Below are 20,546 nucleotides of genomic sequence, written 5' to 3'. Positions count from 1 at the left end.
GTACGCGGTGCATTCATGGGCAGTGTCATGCTTTTGTCCGGAGCCGTGACGTCTTTCCCCGGGTCGGCTTCTGGCTTTTGCGGCCGGGCAACTGTGTTGGGAAATGCACCCAAGCAGAAAGGGCCCCCCTGGCTGGTGATTTCTCACATTTAATTAGTTGATTTTCCTTTCCTGCAGTCAGGAAGAAAATGGAATTACATCACGCGCCATGTAGCCTTGGAAAAGGACCGATTGTTTCTAATAGAGCCGCTGGCGACAGGCACAATACATGCGCTCCTTGTTTCACATCGGATATTAGATCCCCCAAACAAGTCTGAGTGCTCCTGCTCGGAGGATCCTCAATAGGGAACAAAGGGGACCAGGCTTCTCCTGTGTCACTCCCGGCACCCCACGGAAAGGAAATCTTCATTTAGGCACACTTCACCCTTTTCCACTCTTTCCAAGCATCTTCTGAGACTCAGCAAATGGTTCTGAGAGCACTGGTTTGCTACACGGAATTCGTGAGCTGGTATTTTCATCTGCCCATCAATAATTACTTAAATGCATACCTCTACCACTTCACTTAATGGGAACATGCCTGGTTGTAAATTTGCAGTCACTAAGAAGTATGCAATAGGCCTGTGATACTCGGCTCTGGGACTATACAGTAATGACAGTTTATTAAATTAGGTACGTTTCCCACAGGCAGACAGATTATGTTATGCATCTTGTGCAGATGCTCCAGCACTGTTAATATTTAAAAAAACTCCAACCAATCAAACAAACAAAAACCCCACAAGACTTACCATATTTGATCAGATCAGTGATGCATCTCACTCAGTACTGAGTCTCTAATGTCAGCATATAAAGGATGGCCAGGGACAAGTATGGGTACATAGAGTAATATCTCTCCAGAACACAGCATACAGGTCAAAAAACACACAGTAGTACTTCCCTAGAATACTCTTGCCACTTGCAGTGATTTGTGGCTTAATGATTTTGTGAACCAGAGTATTTAATAGCTTTGGATGGACTTCTCGCCTATCGATCTTGGCATAACTGGCACGCTCAGGCCTCGTTGCACAAAACATCTAAAAATGCTTTCCCCGCAGACCTCCCAGTCTCCGGGAAGGTGCATGCCTGAGGATCACCTGGGTACACCTTTCTTCCCAGCACATGTTCATTCTCATCACTGTCAAAACTGAAGTTCAGTGCCTGTGCTTCTAAACAGGTTTTCAAGATCTGAGAAGAGGTTATTTCTTCCAGATGCTAAAAAATGAATACATAGTACGAAACCAAGGCTTTCCTCAGCAATCAGTTTTAAACTAATCCACCTATGGGAAAAATGTAGCCAAAACCTATTTCTGTTAACTGCTGGAGAAGGAGGTCACTATCTTGATAGCCATGTTGAAACATTTCTCCTCTCCTATCAATATCAATCTTAGTGTGTGAACTGCATGAGAAGAGAGTTGATCTTTCATGCCGTATATGTGCAGGAGGCCGCAGAGTCACCCTACATCAAAAAGCAGGACCGGAATGCAATCACAGTCAACAGCAGGGTATGGAGAAACATTTGTGGCAAGCAGACTTCAGGCAGGGAGCATCATCAAGATAGGATATAAGAAAGAGCTGATGGTATCAGCTGATGATGCACCCGAAATAAAAATTACTGGACCATCATCGCTTCCCAGATGATCCTGTAGATTAATTTATTAGAGAACTTCTTATTACTGCTAATGACATTAACGCATAAATGTTGTATTACCTCAGTTATTTATTCCAAACAACAGGCCTCTAGGACTGACAATGTCTAAGGTAGCTACACTGTGTTCTTCTACCGAGAAAGGCAGAAGTCTCTAAGCTTGCACTGAGAACTTTTGGATTCAATATTAATGAACAACGCGCTATGAGTCCATATGGCTGGCGAGGCCTGAGCTGGAATTCATAGGACATCAGTCAGTGTACTGCAGGAGTCGGGTCTTATATATATTTTAAAATAGAGTTTGTTTTAATGGTATATTAAGCCATTGATGTCAATAATGAAAGAGAAGGGACAGATGTGCCTGAGCAGATCAACTAAGCTTTTTTAATGTTTTTAAATTATTTGTTCTGTTGTAGACCTCCATTACCTAACAAAAGAAAAATAGATTTGACTGGTATACATTCTAATTACTTGTACTAAAGTTAGTCAAAAGTAGGAGTTTCTCTTTCATACAAGTCTTTTGATATGGTTTTTAATGTTTTCATTCTGAACTGGAATGAAACAAGTAATTTTGACATTCCCAAACCAGTGACTGCTTTCGTCACAACAATAAAATATCCAACTTACAAATAATATTTCAAATTTTTAAAATAATAATTCTATAGAAGAACAGAAAGCAGTAGAAAAAGCACATTAAAAGAGGTTTTACAGGAATTTATGACAAAGTAGGCTTAACACAAAAAGTACATTTGCCAAAACTAGCTGTTTTGCCTGAAAAAAAAAAGAAAACAAGAAATTTATTTTCTGGTCAGCTTGTCGGTCAGGAAAAGAAATCCCAACATGTAAAACATACAGAGTTGAACAGAGAAGATAGAAATCACTGCACTTCAAATTGGACCTCCACTCTGGGCTACCCAGTCTTTTTTAGACCTGTCCACCAAAAACATACAAAAGCCTGATTAGAGTGATTGATTAATGGAGCTGGATGACTGCACTGTTAATACACAGTGACTCTTGGCAGCTGAGGCAAAGTTGGACTGTATGTATCTGTGTTACAAAACTGCATCACAGCCATGGTCTGTCTAAAACTGTGACACAGATAACGAACCTGGATGAATATAACGTACAAGCTGTAACTCTAAATCACGTGTTTAACAGTATTAGTGGGCAACTGCCTCTCCTAGTGCAAGTGAACGGTCAGTGGAGTGTATAGTGGCTTGATAACCCATAGTTTTTAAACAGTTTAGGAGATGGCACTTCACCATATCTTAAAGAAAGGGAAGTCTGTTGAATAGAGTGGGCAAATCCTGTAAAAAGGAATAATGACTGGCCAGCAAAAGTGCTGAAATCACATTAACTGCCTAGGGGAAAGGCTGAAGGTGGATAACTCCTGCACAGTGTGGCAGAGCAAAGACCGAAGATCGTGTTCTCTCAGAAGGGAGATGATGGGTGCTGGATGAACTGGAGAGTTCCTTCATGTCAGAACTCATTAAAACTTGCCATAGCTGCTCTCTTTATGTGCCTGTGCAACTCTAAGATACAACTAAGATACAATTCTATTTATCCTGCGGATGGGCTGTCTGTACCTATTCATAATCAGTTACTGGTACCTCCTGAAAATCCATGGGTCTGACAACTCCTTCAGCTCAAACATTCCCAAACAACCTTCCAGTCATCATATCAGACACAAGGCTAAGTTCATTCCTTAATTGCATTTACTCTGTTTAATTTAAATTGATTTTTGCAACAGTGGTCCGTAACGTGTCGAAATACCATTAATATCCAAAAGTTGTACTAAAGAATCCAGTGTCGAGATTGTCACATACCTGTCAGCATCACCTGAGCCTCAGAAATATAAAAATGATTGTCTCTACATTTAAAAAGCTCCCACTATGACCTTAAACACCCCTGGATTATTTTAACATCCATACTGCTAAGTCACGGTTTAAACAACTTTCTCTGCCCCCCTTAAGTAAGTGTTATTTTCACAGTAATGCATGGCTTCGAAGCAACATCAAAGGGCACAGTATTTTCCTGGCATTTACTGTAAAGGTGAAATTGATATGTTTGAAATGCCACAAGTAAACATAGATACTGGGCTCAACACCTAACGAAGCCCACACATCCCAAACTAACAAAGGTAGCATCGACTCAGTGCTTGAGCTAGATAGAAACTCAGACTGTGTTTCCTGGCTACTTGCTTTAGGCAACACTGCTTTCCCATGATCACAGAAGAACTCTGACTGTATTTTGATTCAGTATTCACATGTAAAGAACATTTGTTAATTGCCCATTTTAACACACAGTGAAATGTGTGAGCTCAATATAACTGAAGACTTAAAGCCAGTTTGACACGTATCAAGTGGGTGCATTGAAAAGGCAACTTCAGAATTGAGGGATTGTTTTAAGTGGTTTAAACCTATCCTCTAAGCCAACTTTGTTGCTAAAAAGCTGCAGAGGTTTAAAATAAAAATAACACATTCTTAGCCTGTTTGCATTTCCTATTCAAAGAGCTTGTTCATCTTTAATCTTAACTCTTTATCTCCAGAACCTTGAATGGGGGAAAAGGACAGAGACTATACCAGAATCCTTTGCTCTAGCAACAGATACATGGGAATTAGAAAATAACCCTCTGCTCGTTTGCCAATAGCCTTTGCAAGTCACCTAATTAGATGATTAAGTCATTAAAGGGATATGCGCATCTGAAAAGCCTCTAGTCAGCCTCTGAAATCAGAGGAGATAAAGAGAAGACTCTTATTTCTTTTTTCTCTTACACTGAAAAGGTAATTAATCCATTTAACTCTGCCTAGCAGTGCTTTTCTATAGTAAAAAGGAGAGACTGAAGCAGGATAGCTTTTCAGAAACACTCTTTGAAACACCAGAATGACAAATGCCTCTTTCTTTTGCATGCCACATGAAGAGGTTAGGCTTAGCCCCCAGTGGTCAAAATTATTTAGACAAGAGACCAGCACCAGTGTGTAATGCTGACTTTGGTATTTGGGATGTTACTATCTGCTAATTTGACTTTTTTCGTAGCTCAGTACACCGTCCCACTCCAGAGCAGCATCTAAAATTATGGCGAGAAAATTATTTAGCATCATTCACCTCCCCCTATACAGGACTCGGAATCAGTCTTGAGTACATCTCACCTGTAGGACAGGGGATGACTTTCAAACAGTAACAACAATGCGCTCTGATTTCCAGGCCTCTACTGTAAAACTGGAAGTAGCCTGTTGGAAATGACAGACACAAACACGTGTGCTGCCCTAGCAACTAAAGCAAGCTACACACTTCAAGCTGCCAACTACACTGCAGATAAACCAGCGCTCCCACGCTCGGAATGGCTAAGATCTCCCTCTGTGTAAGCTTTGAGGTTTAATTTCTGTTAATACATTTTGATATTTGCAACATAACACAACTATAAGAAAAGAAGGCAAAATGGCACTGCTAGGTCAGCAGCAAGAAGCAGCTCAAAAACCCCCTTAATCCCCGATGCCGCTGTAGGGTCTCGTCAGATCAGAGAGCGCAACCCATGTTGCAATAGCTCAGCCTCGTCACTTCAACGGTGTGAGAGGATCTGAACGCAGGTGACAGTGGACAGAGGACTTATGCTCTGCTTTGCAATTCACGTCTCTAGAATTAAAATTGGTGAATGAGGTAAAGAAAGAAAGAATGTTTCTATGAGCTTAAAACAAGACACTTTTTCTCTCTACTTTAGAATATTTTCCTGGGTCTGGCTACAGAAATCCCAGCAGCACTATACAGCAAAAGGCAACGTCAAACATGGAAAACGTATCATTGTAACTAACTGCCATTATAATTCTGAAATCTGACATCTCTATGTCAAAACAGTTTGTGGTTTTAAGCCACATTTGGAGCAAAGTCTTATGTTCCTACACAGTTTTGTACTTACAGTGCTGTAAATTAAATTAGAACATTGTATGATTTCCACAATAATTTTTTGAGAGAGTTCAGCATTGATCTATTCCCTGTTATTCTACTGTGTGTAACCCTGGTAGTGATTCAGTACTGTATCAAGCGCAAGGAAAGACAGAGAAATCATTCTGAAATGTTTAGTATGTATTTTAGCATACATTTTAGTAGCACATTTTGATTGAAATTTTCAGTGATGTGTAACAGAGACAAAAGACCTGATGTATGGACAGACAACACTTTCCAGGTTTTGTGACCAGACTACTGTGATGTGCCTGCATATATACATACTTTCTTGGGAAGGAGGGGGCAAAAAATGAATCAAAATCTTCATGAAATACTATAGATCCTTAAAAATCCATGAATTGTCAAAGAAGTCCAAATATTTCATTTAAGAGTCAATTGGCACCTTGATATCAAATAGATATACTGCCAGGATGTGTTCCTTTAGGCAAAATGATTATCAGTCATCCTTAGTTGACAGCAATTTAATAATAATACCAACATGAATTATTAATTTCTAACAACACTACAAATACATTGAAAATTTCTTGTCATCCCTTGCCTAGAAGGCAATAAATGAAACTTCCCCCAGATAAACTGAAACATAGCTCTTAAGCCATTATTTTTCTCTGAAAAATGCAAATGGACAAAACAGCATTAACTTAGCAAATATTCTTTCTTTTATTCATTCTTCAATAGTTTGTACTCACTTGAATCCTTATAGTAGCTTTTTTTTTCCTCGTTTTTTATAGTCTCTATATTTGGTATGCACAAAAGAAAATACCTACTTCTCACCTTTTATGATTAGACAACAGTTTTTTCTGTCCCAGACTAATTAATAGGACTCACTGTATTTTAAAGTCATTTTAATTTCAAATATAAAAAAGGAAGTGGTCAAATGGCAAAGAAATATGTGTCTTGAGAGTATCCTGGCCTAATATTTTTCCAGTTTCCTAAAAAACTTAACTTGTACAGGAATGGCCATGAGTAGATCAAAAGGCACTGCATGTTATTTTAACGGTAAGGCCCTTAACAGACAAACACTAATCTGTATGCAAGTTCACTACAGTATAAGAAACTGGAAAAAATAGCAACAGAATCAATCTTTCAACTACCTAAGCCATTCTTCTGAATTCTAACCTGATATATCAAAATTATTTTCCCTCATTATAGAAAAAGAAAATATATTATTTCAGATCTCAGTATATCCTAGCTTTGCAGGGAAGGGGAGCAAAGCTGCAAAACCTAAGGCTACAGACCCAGCCTTAAGCAAAAAAGCCTGCCAGGGTCTTGCCTGAGTGGCCCTTGAGAAATCTGTGAATAAACATTTTTTGCTCTTATTATGCACAATATTTCCTTCCTTCCCTATCGCGATTTGCATTACATACTTTTGACTGAAGGCAAAACCAACAATATCAGGAAAAGAGACACATTTCAAAGGACATCTAGATAGTAACCTCTCAGTGGTTGAAAACCTGAAAAAAAAAGTGTAACTTTCAAGTGTAACTAGTACCATACCATAAGTCAAATTAACTCAAGCTATCAGTTGAAGTAAAGATATTTGTTGTCTCGCTGAAAATTTCTAGTGATTAGCATTCCATCTGTACTGAAGAATTATTTTTGTCAGGACACCGTAGCATATTTAGTTATTCTAACCTACTGCTGAAACATTCTTAGTTGCAAACATTCCATGAAATAGTATTACGTGCCAGATGTGTACTTTTTCCACAGAGTACATTAGTCATTAATTGCTAAACAAATGTAAGAACATGTAATAGAATGAAAAAAAGGAATGTAATGTAAACACAGAAAAAGTTGTAACAACAGTTGTTGCAAAATAGTTACATAGAAAAGAGACGATACACTGGCAGTAATTAACAGGTAGGAATTAGGTCAGGATTAGAAAAACAAGATGATCAGCAGGGCAGGAGAATTCTGGATGGCAGCTAATTCCCCAGTAAGGACTTCAGGAAGTAACATATCTGAATAAAAGAGACAATTAAAATCCACTTTTAGGGCTCAGGTAAAGACAATAAAATACAGCGCATGTATACATTCAGTGTAAGGAGTAAGCATTACAGAGTTAGCATTGAAAATCTCTGTCATCATAAATCCCCTTCTTCCTTTAATATCTTAGGGTCAGCCTACTGTTTCCAAAACCTTCTTAAAGCAAGTTTGTATTTCCTTTTTTTTCTTTTTTTTTATTTCTTCTTTTGCCAGCTGCTTCATTCATACCTCCTACACACTAAGGGCTCCCCCTGTACACAAATTCCCATAATGCAGTCGGGTGGAGAAAACACAGGAGCTGAAAGAGGATTTTTTCAGTCAGTCGTACGTCAGGTCTTTAATGTTTGCTGTCTAAAGTTCTTTTGCCAGTGCAAAAACATCAAAATACTGTCAAAACCGTAATCTTCTTGGCTGGCACAGGTCACGAGAGCAAGTTGGACGTAAGTAAGCTTTAACTATCGCACTCAGAGCTAAACAGCAAAGCTTAACAACACTTTCCAATGCAAAAATTATTTACTGCATTTTGTTCCCGCATGACCTTTTCCAGACTCAATACTAGACAAGCTCCAGGTCATGCTGTGCAGAAGCTTAAGATGTTAGTACCCCACCGGTCTGTTCTTCCCCAACAAAGTCAGCAAAAGGGCAAAGCTGACCGAGTAAGAAGTTCGGCTGCTCAGCATCAGCCCACCGCCACTGGTGATGTAAGCCCCGAGATTTCCTGCTGATACAGCCAAGGTGCAGACACATGGTCCCATTTTGTAGTGGGGGCAGTTACCTCCCAGTTGGAGAAGTCAGCTAGGGACTCAAAATTGCTGCCTAAAAATTCATTACAGGTCTTCTTTCAATGGTATAACAGAAATCCTCAAGTTAACAAAATGGTCTTGCGAAGAAATTTTCAGGCTGCATAGCGTCCTACTAAAAAGCATATCCATTGACTTTCAGTATTATCTCACCACTTTCAAGCCAGCTGGATGACCTCACAGAAAGTCAAATGCACAAATGTGAGACTTGCCAGGATTCATTTTAGGTATTTATGAACTATGAAACAGAGTTACCAATACCTGCTTTCCAAGACATCATTTTGCTCTTTGGATTGCACAGGATATAATAGTGATAATGAATGGAAGAACACAGGTTGTTTCTATCCCAGGATTTATCCCTGCTCGGTTCGACCTTATTGTGCTCTTCAGACAAAGTGATAACTTGAAGAGAAATGACCAGAGCTTTTTGGAGCACAGTAATGCCATCTCAAACAATCCTCTGTCAGACCTTGGCATGCCTCCTCTCCTGTATTCTCTCCTGAATTCAGCAGGAGGCTTCCAATATGACAACTGATCTACTAGACTTCCTACTGAACAAGCCAGAGCTTTATATTGGATAAGCCACTTTAAAGGTAGCTGTGAGGAGCTCGCCAGCCATGAGCTGCATGCAGATGAAAGTGAATAATGCAACATGCAGCATGCAGCAATATTCTGCCAGTACTGATTCCATCTACACAACAAATACTCATCATGTGCACATAGACGGCAACCGAATCAATTACAATCTTTCAAGAAGGATAAAAACAAAGACCTACGTTTTCAAAGCAAATGTCACCAAAACAGCTAAAAAAGACAAAAGCCAGATAAAAATAAGAATAGAAAAGATCTCTTGATTACTCTTCTCATTGTAAACTGCACGGTGAGGGTTTTTTCTCCTGTTTGAAGGGTCACAATAAAAAGTCTGAAGTAAAAACCGTGTTTAAGTTTTCATCTTTGAAAGGATCTGCTCTTGGTAAGAAAAGAGCTGATAATATTTTAACACACAGGGATCAAACTAGCAGTGCCACTCACTATCAGAAAGTGAAATACATTTGAAGCATGCTATTTTCAAATTTTCTTGCCATAAAGAATAACGAGCTTTCTAGTGAAGCTAGGAAAAATAAATACTTACTAATAAAAACACAGAACTGTCAGATGACTCCTTCCTGGTGGGAAAAAATAATGCACTAGCCCACATTTACTGCTTTTCCCTTATTTCTGAAAGACAAGTTCCTTCAACATATAGTGGCAGTACAGCTTCTACCACTTAAATACATTTGATAATTGCGACGCAGAATACACATACAAAGTATGTATTTAATCTACACTCTCAGGGGAAGAAAGCATAGATACAGAATGCACAATCAAACATCTAAGACCTGCCAGATTAAAACAATGAGACACACATTGAGTCTCACAATCTTTTCATTATGTAGTATATCAAGCGGTGCTGCTGCAAACTGCTTATACTGAAGAAAAAAAAAATCTGTTTTATCTTCAAGCTTCCATTCTCACTTACCTACGCAGATTAAAACAAGCAAGCAGACATATATGCCAAAACACAATTAAATAATTAACTCAGTTCACGCCTTCTACTCATTCCCTGCTCCCAAAGCAGCTTCTGCGGCAGCTGGTAGCACCCCCTTTGGCTTGTGGACTGAATTAAGAAGGTGCTCCTTCAGAGGGAACCAAGACCACCTCCAGGTTAGTGGTATCTGCAGGTCTTGTGCCCCACAGTGGTCATGTCCATCTTAGTCCAAAAATTTGTCTTAGCTTTCAGGAAAATGTATTGTAGTCCTGTTTAAATACTGTTAGTTGCTAGTTTTATTCAGCGTGGAACTGAACAGAAGTAGTCAAGTTGATGTTTGAATGTACTATTTATAGGCTGCCAATCAACCTTTCTGCAATTCTAATATAAATAAAAGACACCAGAATATATAAGTAATGTTTAGTTATTATCATAATCATTATGCATTAAGTTTATTAATTAGGGAAAGTATGAACATCCTTTTCACAGTTTAAGGCAAAGCTGACCAAAGTCAATTTTTACCGCTACAGTTAGTTATTGATGAAATATTGCTTTGCTGTGAGAAAAAAAACAGAAGTCGGACAAGTTTGAACTCTTCTCCACCAAACACCACCTCCCTTTGCAAAGACAGTTTCAAGATGTCCAGATATGTCTAAAAAATCATACCACAAATTGAAATAGTTGTTTTTCTCAGTTTCAGTGAGATTTCTGGAGTCCATCAGGCAGGATATAGCTGTGAATCATGGTCTTACAACATGAAAACTAAAAAGTAAGTCACAAAGAAGACTAGAGCAGACATGCATTTTGAAAAATGCCTTTCATTATGCCATTTTCCTCTGATCTTTATTATATTTGCCTACACCTTAACAAAAGCCACAGAAATATGTGAAGTAATATGAATTCATGATGAAGGAAGTGGAGGGAGATGAGTGAATTTAGCTGCTGTTGTTCACAACTGCAAAGAACAGCAGTCTCTCCTCCCTATTCAGTGCCTCTCTGGAATGGAAAAATCTGTCTCTAATTTTCCATTTACCTTCAGTGGTAGATTAGAAAACATTCCCAAGTGGAATTGTAAATCTTTGACTGCACTCCTTACGAAAGCTAAGATTTTTGGTTTCTTTCAAAAATGAGTTACCCATGTTTACAGTGCAGAGACTTGATTTTGTCACATTCTAGTATGTGCCTAATCTGAGGTATTTAGAGATTGTGTAACAGGAATTAGCAAATTTCAAAATAATGATGAGCATGAGTTCCTAAACGAATCAAATGCTCAGCTTCATGAAATTATTTTGTAAGCTATAGCTTGCTAGCACTGCCAAAGGCTGCTTCTTTTCTCAAAGGCATCACACACCCTCACACACTCCCTTTCCAGCAGATAATTATAAGATTTGCTTGCACATAAGGAAGGGTCACTGTGCAATTTCCTTTTACTATAATTTGAAATCCCGCAAACATAATTTCTCATCATACTCTAGGGAACATAACAGTTTTGGCAAATTCCAAAGAAAAGGTAGAGCTGAAAAAAAAAACCAAACCAACAAAAAACCCAAACCCAAACCCCACACTAATTTCTGCAAAGCAGTTTTCTGTGTTTTCTCCTAAAAAGGCAGTAACTACCACCAGGCTGGTTTGAGATATTTGGTTTTTAGTGAAAGAAATGAAGTTTTACAAATAAATATCCCAAGAATATTTTTGGGTCAGAATAGTTGACATTCTTCCCAAACCCACATATTGAATTTTGGAATCATACCTCCTATACATCAACTTTTCTTTGCTTGTCTACTGAAGCATAAAAATTACATAGTCATTCTAAATCTCAAGTTATCACTATGCATAGAATTTAATAATAGTGATTCATAAGAAGCTTTAGCTTACATTCACAAACTTATAAGGAAGCCTGTTATCTATTTTTGAATGTCTGTCCTGAAAGACCTAAATACTATGTTTCAACAACACTTTACAATCAGAAGTTGTTCATTCTAAATGACTTCCAAATAATTACTCAACAGCCAGCTAGTTATTCTATGATAGGACGCTGTAACTCACTGTTTTTAGTGAGTAAATCACTTCAGTAACTACAACAATCAGAACTCCCCTGGGCAAGAGGGTTATGCTGATTTTGTTATCTATCAGAAACTGCATTTTTGGCAGGTTAAAACTGAGAGAGAAGGTACAACCCAGCAAATATGGCCAAGTATCAAACTGTAGGACAGGATGTTCTGCTCAGATTTCTTGTTCTTCTTAAAGGAACGAGGAACATCATGTAACAAAGCCAAAAGATATTTGTAGATGCATACATGCTGGGCATCTTATGACTTTTGAACACACAGGAAAGCAAATGCTTTAGAAAATGCTGGTGCAGCTCATCCTGTTTAAGGCACGTATATGTTGTCTGCTGTTTTGGCATCCAAAAGCTCTTGATGCCTTTTCTCAGAAGTCATGTTTATTAGAATAACTTGTCCAACAGTCATGCTGTTGGGCAGTGAGGTCATTTCTGTGTGTTAGGGTTGCAGTACTTTTTCTGGAAATTTTTCCCCAATGTATACTACATACAACACAGAAAAATGTGATGTGTGTCCAGTCGGTGGGGAGGGTGGGCTCTGTGGTATTTCCTCCTGTTCTGGTCTCTTCAGCAGTTAAAATGGGCACACACTGCAACTCCATTCCTACCTATGTGTGGGTTTCCTCCTAAAAGAATCAGGACAACCAAGAGGATAGCTGTATGGTTAGGTGTCAATCCAAAGAAATGCACCAAGAAACTAAAACTGAAAGCATGTCACAGAACAGACCTCTCTGGGATGATAATCGTGAGTACCAAGTGAGCACCTGGTAAGCTTGCTCACTGTAGGATCCTCTGAATCCATACCTATTTTGCACACATACCTAAAGTGGGAATGATGTTGGTTACATGTGACTTTTTGCTTTGAAATGGTGCTGGAGGCATGTGCAATAACTGTCAGTTATACCTGCAGACAATTGCTTAAAATAAGAGATGAAGTGGACTTCTGGCAAGTAGGCTAGGTAATAATCTTGCCTGTAAATTTGTGAGACCTTTCAGGCAGCACAAGTTTTTCTGCAATTGCTTTGCATCATTGATTCTTACATACAGTATGCAAGAAAACCAGCTAGATTTCTAACTATTCTATCCAGAACTATTCTGTACAGAAACCTCCGTCTTTGGAGGAAGGCTGAATTACTAATGACACATATTAGCATTATTTGCCCTTTAACTCGGGCTTCTTCTAACTCTTCTGATTTGCTTTGTTTGTTGCATGTCCTGCAAGGAATACTAGTTCAGATTACCCCAGGGTTCTCCTTGCTCAAGAATTTGTATAGAAGTTTGAGCTGTTTTGTAGACCTTTAGACCTTGTTTACAATATTCAATCTTTCAAGCAGAACCCAAAACTTTGGAAAAACATGCTTCAGAGCTGTAGTTTAGGAGAACATAAAACTACCATAAGCCCGTATGTGAGAACTGAGAGTGAAGCCAACAATAATGACAAAGAGCTTCACAGTAATAGGATGCCAACATTTTTCTTGATGCAAGCACGTATAACCTCTGGATCCTAGAATTATGTTCCATTTCCGTTACTCCTGCTTTACATCTTTGTACGGGACAGTTAGTCAATGGTCTATAAACCATTAAAATGAGGGATAGTCAGACATTCAGGAAATGGATGGCATCTCGTGCTACACAGTGAAGACGACTGATCTTTCTGCAGGGTTTCAGGAGTTCCCAAGTCTTTTTGGACCTAATTTGGACTCTTTCATTGGTGGAGGTACATTATTAAAATTTTAAATTTCTGCTTCCTTTCTGCACCCCTGCTTGTTTCAGTTGAATGTGGGGCAGGAGGAGCACTGCCTACAATATTGAAGATGTATTTTCCCCGCACCCCACCTCAATCAACACATCAACATCCTCTGCTTTGTTCCATTTCTTTTCTAAAAATTCCTGAGATTCTGTGTGCTTTTTTTGGCTGTGGCTGAGCTCTGAACTGATCTTTTTGCAGAAAATATTTTCTTCCGTTGTGTTTCAGGGTGTCAGAGTCCGTTTCACCCTGCCCACAAGTGCCTTGTACAGAGCGCTGCAAAACAGGAGAGTGGGGAAGGGCAATGTATACCTCTGGATGGGCAGCTGTTTCATCTCCTTAAAGAAGAAAAATCAGTGTTTCAAAAACCTTCCCTGAAGGGAGAAACCCTGTTTTTGTTCTCCTGGCTATAGGGAAGAAAACAGTGCTGGTGTACAAGCCATGCCTCACTCGGAGGCCATTCTTCCCTGAAAAGACCCCCTCTGCAATGTGATGTTTCTGACTACGGTCAAAATCTCTCCTCACCCACCCCAGTGAAAATGTGGACCCACTCCACTGTTTACTGACAGGACGTTGTGGCGTTACGTGACACAGTTTTAGAAACGCAGGATAAAATACTCAGAGCTTCCTTTTCATGACTCCTTCCTTTGCAACGTGTTTCCTTTAGCAGCAGGCAGAGTACAGAAGGATAGCGGATCAGATAAAAGAGCCAGGTGATCCCTGGGCTGATGAGGGGGTTTGCACTGTCATTGCAGGCACCAGTGAGTGACTGAATGCCTGGCATTTCAGAAAGAAGCCTGACTCTTATTTTCTTCCCTTGCATTTGAAGGAACTTCACCGTATTTGACAGGTCTTAAAACTGTGCATATCTGCTGCCATGTAAGAAGCTTGCCTCTAATTTAGATAGATACAGTAGATAAATATTACCTCAGTAGGGTTTACTAAAAGTCTTTCTTAAATCAACAACTATGCAGCATAGTTAGAACTATATGCATGCAGAGCAATTTTAGGCTTTTTGACATCTTCACAAAGCCAGTGGTGGATACCCATTTTCAGACTCTGAGAATGATTACATGATATCTTGGCAGGCCAAGATGACAGTATGCAGCTGGTAAGCTGTTTCTAGCTGTCATAATAGGTAGTGTTTGAAAAGGAAAAAACAAAGGCTTGCTTTAATGAGGCCTACAGCAGCAGCAAACTGAAGTTATAAACACATTTGCTGCTATTTTGAAATTTTCAGTGAACTTTTTTCTTACTTTACATTCCTTTTTTAAACACATTTTGCTGTCTGCCTTTATAACTTCAGCCACTGCTGTGTGCCGTCTTGTGTAAAACTTGCTGGGAGAGATTTAAGGGTTATTTTTTGTTTGTTTGTTTTTGGGGTGTTCTTTTTTATCTCTATCCCATGTCTCCTTTGAATTTTTCCTTGAAGAAAGAAACTGTTTCCTCTAAATACAACCATTTGGTTGAGTGTAAAAGTGTTAATTGGGGCATTTATTTACTCTGCCGAATTAAATTCCACAGTGATTCTACACAGAGCTTCAGCAAATCCAGTATTTTTTCTTCTGAAAGCCTATGCAGGTGGCGTCAGTACTGGATATTCTGTTTACAAATCATTAATGAAGTGATTGTGGCTTTTTTCATTTGCTCACACTTTTGAACTGCTCAGAGCGACACATTCCTAAATAGGGAACACAAGAGCAGAGAGAAGCACACAATAGCCTTATTATGGGGGCCACACAAACACTGGTAGTGCTGAGGGTTTATATTAACCCAATCAATTAAAGATGTACGGAAAGAGTTCAGCTAGTAGGGGACTGGGAAAAAACGGTACACAGCAATGAGTTGCTAGGCATGCTAATCTGGACTCTGAAATTTTCGCTTAGTGCTATATCTGAGCTTTCTTCCTGCACAATAAAAGGTCCCTTTCAAAGCTGAGAGTCCTTAGCAGTGCAACCATTGGAAGTCACTGCATTCTCTGAATGAAATAAATGCCTTGCTTTAATTTCTGTAAGGCTTGTGTAAATTTCCTTCAGTACTAAACCATTAGAATTCCGAAGGAAAAATGCATATATTAGGCTATACTGTATCCCTATTGTGCACTAAACATCAACTCATGCTACTGATATGGAGTTTAAAAGCTTAAATAAAGTGCGGAGCTCCTGCTGGGCAAACAAGCTGAACTGGCCCAATGAAGTAACCTTTTTGTTAAGAATTCTCATTTGAATAAACAGCATGGTAGAACTGCTGAATGCAGATGGCTTAAGTGTTTGGGTTTCTTCTGGAAGAAAAAATAAGTTTTAGTAGTGTTATTCTTTCATGAACTAAATCATATTTTACGAAGGACAAGTTCCCCAATTTCTCACAGATTGTATGGTAGAAATGAAAAGAGTCAGTAGCTACCTGGCTCTTTTTGAAGGCTGAATCAAGACAAAACAAATACACAGGCTTTATTCTGTAATTCTCCTCTTGTATGCTTGTCTATGCAAACACACATACACACACACACATGCATGCAGAAAGACATGGCTCTGAAAGCTATGTAAGGTCTCCAAGGGGTAAGTGAAAGCTCTGTGCTTACATTTTGCATTATTTTTGTGTTCTGCACTCATCTGTGATACTTTTTGAATTGAACGCAATATCATGAGCTTATCAAGAGCTACAAAGACTTAGCACAGCACACAGTCTGTCTTATAATGGATGCTTTGCTTCAACTTTTATTGCATTCACTGTCATTTGCTAGGTAGATATTTTCCCTCCTGTCAGCAGAATGCTGGTCCTGTTTGCCTCCTTCATCTCTGAAAGTGAGCAGGTGGTGGGACACTCTACTGATCGTGCAAAGAGCTCATAGTGCCATGGCAGTTGGAATATAACAACTGAGAGATATAAACATTAATTTGGGATACCACTTAATGGGATGCCATTGTGCAAAAGAAATTGAGAGTTGACTGCGCTCAGCTGTCAAATAGATAACCCATTCTCTGCATCTTTTATAGGAGGTGAATAAGCTATTAAGTGTTGTGTGAAGCATCAACCAGCTATTTCTACAGGCTTTTTCCTCCTATCCTGTAAGAACTGCACTGGTTTTAATTGTTACTGTTGGATATGTTTTCTTGAAGAGATATTTCTTTGATCTGAGATAGTCTGAACAGAAGCTTATGCAAGAATGTCTTAAAGATGCTGAAATGATTCTTTAGCTCCACAAAGTGACTAATGGGCAAATATGAAAGACTGGGGAGGAGTGAAACAATAAAAATATCTGTCAAAAACATATCTTTGAAAGGATCTGCTGAATATAGACAATGTCTTCTATTGAAAAAAAAAGATGGGGAATTTTCAAAAGTTGTGGAGAAGAGAGGGAAAATTGTCAAGAGTCAATCAGGTAATCTGATTACTTTTATACCAGGAAAGACTTTCTAATAATCAACATCTGTAAAACCAGACATCTGCATGTTGGAAAAGAAGAATGGGTACTGTACACCAAAACTCTTAAGACAGAACTTTCCTCTAGCTGTTTTGTTGCCGTTTGATCCCATAAAGGTGAGGTAAATTTCTACCATGTTATAAATAGCACTAGTCTTTATGTAATTGTCATTTTTCTGCTGATCTCATAGCGCTTTAAATAGTTCTGTAGGTCTATGTATTTGCACTATATATGTAATACTTTTTTCTTTTACTTTTCTACAGAAAAAAAATACATAAGTGCTAATTGCAGTTGTTGGACTGCATACACAAAGAAGACGTGCAGTTATGTCCCTAGCCACATGGAATAGTCCATAAGCAGGGAAAGATCTCTAAGGCCAGAAGAAAAACTTCTGATGAAAACTCTATCTTTATTTTTCTCATGAAAGTGTCTGTTTTCCTTCCCAAATTTTTTTTTAATGGTGAATTCTTGGTGATATTTTTCAGTTCAAGGCCACTATTGAAGGCCACTGTGCACAGAGAGCATAACAATTAATTCCTAATCATCATAATGACAAGTATATTTTCTAGAAAGAGCAAAAATGCCATGATATAATTATCCATGTACTATTTTTTTAAGAAAAAAAGATTATTTATTTCTATTGTAAATTTGGAAGAGTAAGTGCATTCAATATGCAATTTTGTTGGGCCTTGTCATACTTCTACTTAGAAATAGCAAACCTAACAGGTTATCTATGGAGTTTTACTGGTTTTGAGAAGATGTTAATGTAGCTTGCTACATAGCTTGTCTCAAGTTCCTAATGCAAAAATCATCCAAAACCTAAAAAATTATAAAACAAAAAAGAAAGATGGCTGAATAGTTTACTCTAGTAAGATAGCTTGCATTAGTTAGTTGGAACTCTTCTGCAACATGTCTAAGTGGAAACTTGATGATTAGCACAGGTAGAACTGTTATAGTTCAAATAAATACAAGTTTACCATCATCAAGCAGTAACGTAGCTATTCAAGATATTAAAATGGATTGTATTACTGCATGCCAACTACATTTTTTGAACAAAAACTACATGGGTATGGAGTATTTGAAAAAGGGAGTTTCATGAAAAACTCTTGGCTTTTTCTTCTGATTTTCCTTTTTTCATCTCAGGGTTACAGTTCCCTAACATTTTAAAATTATTGTTCTAATATGAAAAAAGAAAAAGCAAAAACCCCAAATTAATGGTCCAAACACTCTTCTAAGCTAAGAAATACTTCAAGTTCTGAGTGTGTCATATATGGTACTTTAAACTCTATCACAGTCAGAGTTGCTCTGATTTACACCTATATTTACCCTCTGGTTTTTGTACAGGGACAAACACCAAGATTTGAAGAAACCTGACAGTAATCATAGAATCATAAAATACCAATTTGGAAGGGACCTCAAGGATCATCTGGTCCAACCTTTCTCGGCAAAAGACCAGTCTAGACAAGATGGCCCAGCACCCTGTCCAGCCAAATCTTAAAAGTGTCCAGTGTTGGGGAATCCTCCACTGCCCTGGGGAGATTATTCCAATGGCTGATTGTTCTCATTGTGAAAAATTTTCCTCTTGTGTCCATTCGGAATCTCCCCAGGAGTGTCCATTCGGAATCTCCCCAGGAGTAACTTGTACCCATTAGCCCTCATCTTCTCCATGGGACTCCTTGTAAAAAGGGAGCCTCCACCTTCTTTGTAGCCACCCTTTAAATACTGGCACATGATGATAAGGTCTCCCCTAAGCCTTCTTTTCTCAAGGGTGAACAAACCCAGTTCTTTCAGCCTTTCCTCATATGGCAGGCTTCCCAGTCCTTTGATCATCTTTGTGGCCCTTCTCCTTTCCAGCCTGTCCACATCTTTTTTGTACAGCAGGGACCAAAACTGAACACAGTGTTCCAGATGTGGCCTGACAAGCGCTGAGTACAGTGGGATAATGCCTTCTTTATCTCTGCTGGTGATGCCCTTGTTGATGCAACCCAGCACCCTGTTGGCTTTCTTTGCTGCAGCAGCACACTGTTCGCTCATACTGAGCTTGTTGTCCACCAGGACCACCAGGTCCCTTTCGGAGAGCTGCTCCCCAGCCAGGTAGATCCCAGCCTGTGCTGCACTCCAGGATTATGTTTTACCAGGTGCAAGACCTTACATTCATCTTTGTTGAACTTCATAATGTTCTTGTTAGCCCACTCTTCCAGCCTATCCAGGACTTCCTTCAGCATGGCTCTCCCTTCCAAAGCATCCACTTCCCCACTCAGTTTGGTATCATCAGCAAACTTTGTCAGGGTGCACTTGATCCCATCATTCAGATCACTTATGAAGATAATAAACAGCGTTGGGCCCAATATCAATTCCTGGGGGACCCCACCTGTGACAAGTTGCCAGTTTAAAAAGGAGCTATTCACCACCACCTTCTGGGTGCAGCCTGTCAGCCAGTTCCCCACTCACCGCACAGACCACTTGTCTAGACCATAACACATCAGTTTCTCTAGGAGAAGGCTGTGGGAAGCCATATTGAAAGCCTTGGAGAAATCCAGGTAGACAATGTCCACCACTTGCCTCACATCAACCAAGCAGGTTACTTTGTCATAGAAGGCAATCAGGTTTGTCAAGCACGATTTGCCTTTGTCGAATCCATGCTGGTTTTTCCCAATCACGTACTTCATTTGACTTGTGATAGCCCCCAGGGGGATTCATTCCATAACTTTCCCAGGGACTGAAGTAAGACTGATGGGCCTATAGTTTCCTAAATCTTCCTTTAAGCCCTTCTTGTAGATGGGGGTGACATTAGCCTTCTTCCAGTCTCCTGGGATGTCCCCTGATCTCCAAGACTTCTCAAAGATTATGGAGAGCAGCCTCACAACATCAGCCAGTTCTCTTAACACCCTCAGGTGAGTATTTTCAGGGCCCATTGATTTGTAGGGGTCAAGCTCCTGTAATAGTTCACATACCAACTCTTTTTTCACTGACGGTGGGTCTGTGTTTGCAACAACCTGGATTTTTATTCCCAAGGCCTGGGTTCCAACAGTGCTGGTAAAGACAGAGGTGAAGAAAGTGTTGAGAACCTCTGCCTCTTCAGCATTGCTGTTGACAAATTCGCCTCTCCTGTTTAACAGTGGGCCAATATTTTCCTTCTGTTTCTGCTTGTTGCTTATGCACCTGAAGAACCCTTCCTTGTAGTTTTTAACATCTCTGGCAAATTTCAATCCAAGCTGAGCTTTTGCTTTTCTAACTGCATCTCTGCATGCCCTGGCAATGCCCTCGTAGTTCTCAGTGGATATTCGTCTGCTTTTCCATCTCTCATACGCTTCTCTTTTGGTTTTGAGCAGACTCAGAAACTTGCAGTTAAGCCAAGGGG

Source organism: Haliaeetus leucocephalus, unplaced genomic scaffold (assembly GCF_000737465.1).
Source record: "Haliaeetus leucocephalus isolate CR32 unplaced genomic scaffold, Haliaeetus_leucocephalus-4.0 Scaffold915, whole genome shotgun sequence".
NCBI classification, from domain to species: Eukaryota; Metazoa; Chordata; class Aves; order Accipitriformes; family Accipitridae; genus Haliaeetus; species Haliaeetus leucocephalus.
The sequence above is the reverse complement of the archived record's forward strand: the minus strand, read 5'-3'. Positions refer to the sequence as shown.